At 38.2% G+C, this 6,408-nt stretch overlaps 1 pseudogene; it reads right to left on the bottom strand.

The window, feature by feature from the left end:
• Window positions 1-1,589: 1,589 nt before the first annotated feature.
• On the bottom strand, window positions 1,590-4,736 carry LOC145685711 (adenylate kinase 7 pseudogene; annotated as a pseudogene).
• Window positions 4,737-6,408: the final 1,672 nt, after the last annotated feature.

Below are 6,408 nucleotides of genomic sequence, written 5' to 3'. Positions count from 1 at the left end.
ATTCCGGTTCCTCTTGGGTCCGAATATTCGTCTCAGGATCTTGTTCTCAAATACTTTCAGTCTATGTTCTTCCCTCAGAGTAAGCGACCATGTTTCGCAACCATACAGAACAACAGGCATGATTATAGTTTTGTATATTTTAAGCTTCAAATTCCTCGACAGAATTCGCGACGACAAGAGATTTTGAACCGAATAGTAACACGAATTCTCTGCTTTTAGTCGACCTTTAATTACTACTTACAGACTAATAAATAACGAAAGTCTTATGGGAAAATGCAGGTTCAAGACGAACCAGGTCAAGATGGGCAGATGGCCAACTTAAGGAGGTGCCCAAGTTGACAGGTTTTACTGTACAAACTTACTTGGTCGGAGATCGAACAAAGTACCACATTCACCACGGGTAAGCACTCTACCACTGAGCCACCAGGCTTCCCTAAAATAGGTCAATAATCAACCATACATATTGGTTACGTATTTATTTGACATTTTTTTTAAAACCCATAACTGAATTTACAGAGGTGTGGTTTTGCGTTCTACAGAAAATAATTATCAACAGGCGCGTCTACTACCATGAAAGTGGCTCTTTTGGAGATGTGATCTTGGAGAATTTCCTTCCGAGCCACCCACTAAAATCATCACTGGTATTTATAATAAGGTCTGTCTTTATTTTTCTTTCTTCACTAAGTATAGGGATATTCTTTAAGTAGGCTATGAGGAATACAGTATATAGGGTTGCAGCGAGAATCTTTTAAATGCTTAAAATAAAAAGGAGAGTTATATGCTAATTTACTTTCATGCATTAGATAAAATTGTTCAAGTATTATGTAATCACATTTTAGTCATTTTCGTTGACCTCATCCCTAGTTAAGCAAACGTAAGCAGATTTACTCCCTTCTCCCTGGTTTTTTTTTTTTTTTTTTTTTTTTTTTTTTTTTGTCAGGGTCTTTGTTTCGTGGCTTTCAAAGTTAGCTCATTCAATGTATGATGTTTCCTTTCACACGTTTTGTCTGTCCGTGTTGTTCCTTTCCTTTCTTCTTCGCTGAAATCCGGAACGCTTAAGCGTCCCGAGAAATATTTTCTTGACGCTGGGATGTAGATCTCGATTACGGTATGGTCCCGGATTTTCTGGGACGAATGGTAACCCTTGGAATATATAATCATTCAGTGAAGGGTTTTGTCTGAGAGAACCTGGCATCAGTGAGTTTGCTTTCTATCTAAAAGGACCTGGCATCAATGAGTTTGGTTTTTGTTTGAAAGAACTTGTCATCACTGAATTTGCTTTTTGTCTGAAAGAACCTGGGATCACTGAGTTTAATATTAAGATGTCTAAATCGAAGTACTCCAGTAGAGTGAAATTGGGTCTTATTTTAGATCATAGAAATCCAATAGCTAGTAATAACTTATTGTACCTTAATTAAACGAGAAGGGTTCAGTGGAAAAGCGTTCACCTATAGTGCATGGGGTCCTTGGTTTGATCCCAGCTCGCACCAAGTGAGCATTGTGGTGGACAAACACCGTATGCGTAGGTTTTCTCGGGGTTCTCCCGTTTCCTACCATTATTTTCATTTCACTATTTAATTTAATTCTCATCATCAGCGTTCCCTTTAGCCTAGTCGGTATAACCGTGGGACGTTAAACAAACATTTCATTTCATTTCATTTTAAGCGAGAAAGTTAATGTCTTGACTCTGTATTTCCTCTGTGTTTACAACCAAATTTTATCAAATGTTTGAAACTAGTTTTTTTACGTTGTTATTCTACGTTTTGTTACGTTATTATTCTTATGTTACGTTCAATACTGGGTCTGTAAGACAAATTACATTACTGTTGCTTCGTTCTTTTCATTCGAAAGTTAGGGTCGTTGTTGTTTAAATTTAACTCGTTAAGAATTTCCTTGAATTCTTCCTCGGCTTCAACGTAAGATGTTGAAGGAGGTTTGCCGAAGCCGCATATATTGCGTTTCATGTCTGGTATTATTTTAGGCGCTTCCGGATTGTCGGTGTACAAATTGGTTGCTAAGAAATCCAGATCATCTTCCGGGCGATCTTGTAAGAGATCATGCAGAGCACGATGAAGTGTTGGCATTACTTTTTTCTTCAAAAACTCTTCTTCTTTTTGGCATTCTTTCAGATATTCTTTGCGTCTTGCACGTTTCAGACTCTCTAATAATTTTTCGTAACATTTTAACTTCTTTTGACGTCGTTTTAGTACTATCTTCCTGATTCCATCTATAAATTCCTTCTTCTTTGTAGATTTCTCTTCTTTCTTTTTGTCTTTCTTCTTGTTTTCGTTGTTCACTATCTGCATCAGTTCTTCAGCTAATGGTCCATAATTACGAGGTGGACCAATTTGATCAATCATCATTTTAAATATTTTGTCCAAATTGGAAGAATTATCTCGCTCTTCTTCAATGTTAATATTAGTGATAGGAAGATCATTTTCATAAAAATAGTGATAAACACATGTTTTTGTATCCTCAAAAATACTTCTAAATTTATCCATTCGACGATACATTTCGTATTCTGAGTGTGGAGTGTCTTCGATTGCATCCTCCGGAAGGTTCGCCAATCTCCCATATATAAAGTCATCGGATGCTTCTAAGAAATACAGGAAATCCGGGATTATCCTCTTGTTAAGGAGACCTCCATGTTCTGTTCCTTCGTCTGCTTCTGCCTCAGCTTCTTCTTCTTCCGTGGCTTGAAATAGGAGTTCAGCCTGTGCTCGCGTTTTGGGGAAACCATCCAACACATAACCTTGATTTCTACAGTCGTTCTTCATCAGCCTTTCCTTCATTACCCGTACGATAAGCTCGTCTGGTAGCTTTCCGTTAACTTGCAAATACTTTTGTAGTTCGTTCAAGTATTCTTTTATTGCATCTTCATCTTCTTCCTCCTCCTCGTCTTCATCGTCCTCCTCAACTTCTTCTTCTTCTACCGCTTCTTCCTCCACTGTTTCCACTGGTTGTCTTTCTGCTTCTCTCATTTTAGCCAGTTTCTCTTTCATCTCCTCCACCGTCTTGTGTAAGACGTCTTTCACATGGAGGTAATGGAGACCGTAATAGTCGCACAAGCGTTTTGCTAACAGTGTCTTACCCACGGCTGGAGGACCATAGATAAATACTTTGTATACTTTAAAATCCAAGGCATCCGTGTACTCTTTGGCGATAGCATCAATGTTTTCAGCAAACCCTGTTTCATAACGCCATTTTAACTCAAGCCCTTCAACTATGAAAGTAGGTTCCATGTTAAGGTTGATTGTCAAATAGTCCCAATCAACTTCGGTTATTCCTTTGATCTCAAGCGCTTCTGGTTTCTTCACCTTCTTCACATTCCCGGATCCGAACCTTTTACTTATAGCCTTTACGATTGATCGAAGCTTCAATGTTTCAGGCTGCACTGCTAAAATGAACCTTGGCTTTGATGGTACTCTCTCCATAATATTATATATAACATTACACAAATCTTCAATGTGTAGTAGCGGAATGAACTGTCTGCCAGGCGCAAATACAGGCATTTCGGGTTCATTCTCCCACGCCAGTTTAAATAACGAATGCAATATTCCCTCTTCTCCGCCATAGGTGATGCCCGAGCATACGACGTACCCTCTGAATTGATGCGTGTGTTTCTTCGCGACTTTTATAACTTCCTTTTCTAGGTCACAACATCTTTTGAAATTTGGATGCGGTTTCCGTTTTCGGAAATTTGTTTCGTTCAATGGGGTGTCCGGATCATCATCAATAGGTTTTGTCTTCCCCCATGTCATCACGTTTGAAATGAGGATGAACACTCTTCTATCTTTGAGTTTTGCAAATGCTCGAGGTAACTCTCTTGCCATACCTTCATATTCTTGATCTAGCTGCCGAAGTACCCACGTTGCTTCGTCAATCTGTGAAGGATCGCCGGTGATATCATAGATAATATAACCACAATGCCATAATCGAGGCCACATATCCTGTTTGTATCGTGGATCAAATATATGGGTTACCCCTGTTGGTGGCTCGCTATTCAGTAAATCTATCATAGTTCCAATTACTTCATAGTGTGGTTTTGGTGGGGGTGGCGGTTTACGTTTCTTTCGAGCACCTGATTCTTCTCCTTCCTCCTCCTCCTCTTCCTCTTCTTCTTCTACATCTTCCCCCTCTTCTTCTCCTGCAAGTTCGGATTTTAACCCTCCAAATTTCCGTTCAGCAAGGAAGTTTGCCATAATACGACCGTGGTAGCTGTCCACGTTATTTAGAAACACTCTGTGTGGTGTGAACTTGGGATCGTCTAATATTGTCTGTCGCAGCCTAACGTATCCAAGCTTCACGTTACTAGCATCTGCGTACTTTGCAAATAGTGATTCTGTTTCTTCGCAATTAACGCGGTTTCTTGAGAGAACACTCATTTCTTAGTACCAATGAAAATGAAAATGCAATGATGTGATACACTATTGTATTATGTTTCACCTTTCACACACCAGCTACAGAGAAAACTTTATTTTTCTTCAAAACTTTGGATCGCAACAGAGTATACACTTTTTTCAATTGTTTGCATGTTTAATAACCTTGCACTGAACGTAACTTCACATATTTTCTTAATAAATATTGTTAATCTTTTTAAAAAAGTAAAATTCTAATAGACAAATCATAAGATTACACATACACAAATTAAGATCAACAAAATTATTCCTTGAAAAATAAAATGTGAAACTTTTTCAGGTAAATTGAGAAACAAGCAAATTGTAAACACGTTTTATCAGATAACAATCACATCACGAACGTAGTGAAATGCAGGTGCGGGTTCACGATAGAAAAGCACTCTTCGCCGAGTCAGCATTCTAAGAGGATAGAGTGTAGATTTACTTTATAGTAACCACTAAAAACAATTATTATTAATTAGAACTAGAAGTAATAACAATAATAATAACACAAATCGTATCTTATTTAAAAATTTTGACTGTGAATTGTTGTTCCGTAGTCGGTAAGGCATCTAGCTATTGTACTATTTGTTCCGGCTTACCCCTAAACGGAGATAAAACAAAATTATTTATATCTTTCCACTGTTCTAAACTTTGATTGGCTAATAATGCATCACTCATACTCTCGCACGGGAAGGACTATGTTATATACATTTGAATTTTGACATGTCGTGCGGAGTAGTTGCACAAAAAAGTTTTAAAAAAAAGAAAGAAAAGGAAATATTCTTTGAATTTCGGATAGTAAGAAAAACTTATTAAACTCCTCTGAGTTCTCTTCCCTGTAGTGCATTCCGAAATCTTGATCGGACTAATACTTTTTGCTACAACTAACGTCCACCTAGAACTATCATTCAGTACTCTCCGTCGTGTAAAATCTAGGGATGGCCAGAACCGGTTCCTGGTGGAACCGGTTTTCGGCTCTGGATGGATGCAGTTCTAAAAGATCCGGTTCCGGATTTTCGGATCCAGGTCTGGAAGCGGTTCCTAATATCCGGTTCTGGAACCAGGTTTTCGGATCTAGGTCTGGAACCGGTTCAGAAACCGGTTCTGAAAAACTGTTCGCGGGAACCGGAACTTTGTAGCCCTCCCTAGTAAAATCTTTGTTCCAATCAATTATGCGTAGTGAACGACTGAATGGTCTGTATACTGAGTGTCTGACGTAGAACGACTAAACCCCAGGAAAGAGATTTTTACTGGATAAATTTATTAACAGTGGTATAAATTTTATTTAATTGTGTAAAAATTATGTTTATGCTCTCATAGTAAAATGCTCATTTATATTTTCAGATTGAAATACAGCATTGGAAATTTAATAATATATTATTCTTATTTAATATCACAAAAATATTAATTTCGCAAAAAATATTTAATATCACAGAAATAAGGCTGATTGTTCTCGGTCGCACTCATATTACTTGGTGATATTACACGATTATAATCTTTTTTTTTTAATGACCTGTCATGACTCTCTTAATAATCTAAATAGATAAAGGTAGTCGAAATTGAAAATTGAAATCTTTAAGTTTTACGTCCCACGGTTATGCCGGTTAGGCTAAAGGAGACGGTGATGATGAGAGATGACTGAAATGGTGGAATGAAGAAAGTGGGAGGAAACGGGAGAACCCCGAGAAAACCCACGAGAACGGTGTTTGTCCACCACAAAGTCCACACGGCGCGAGCTGGGATCGAACCAGGTAGTCGAAATTGAAATGGTCTGACTTTGACCCTCCCTGAAAAAATCCTGGTGAGGCTCATGCTGTCATTGTTTTATGGTTTTCTTTAACGCACCATTTAAAATTAGTAAACCGCCACTGATTTCTGAAATGGAATGTGGCCCTCAAATCTGAAAAAGTTTGGCCATCTCTGATCTATGGCATTAGTTTTATAACAGCAAGTCAGGTGTGTCTTCTTTTTCATCATCGCTGGCGCAACGGAGTGCTTGCATGAAGAA

Source organism: Thermobia domestica, chromosome 5 (assembly GCF_964235325.1).
Source record: "Thermobia domestica chromosome 5, izTheDome1.hap1.1, whole genome shotgun sequence".
NCBI classification, from domain to species: Eukaryota; Metazoa; Arthropoda; class Insecta; order Zygentoma; family Lepismatidae; genus Thermobia; species Thermobia domestica.
This window is presented reverse-complemented; position numbering and strand designations above follow the sequence as displayed.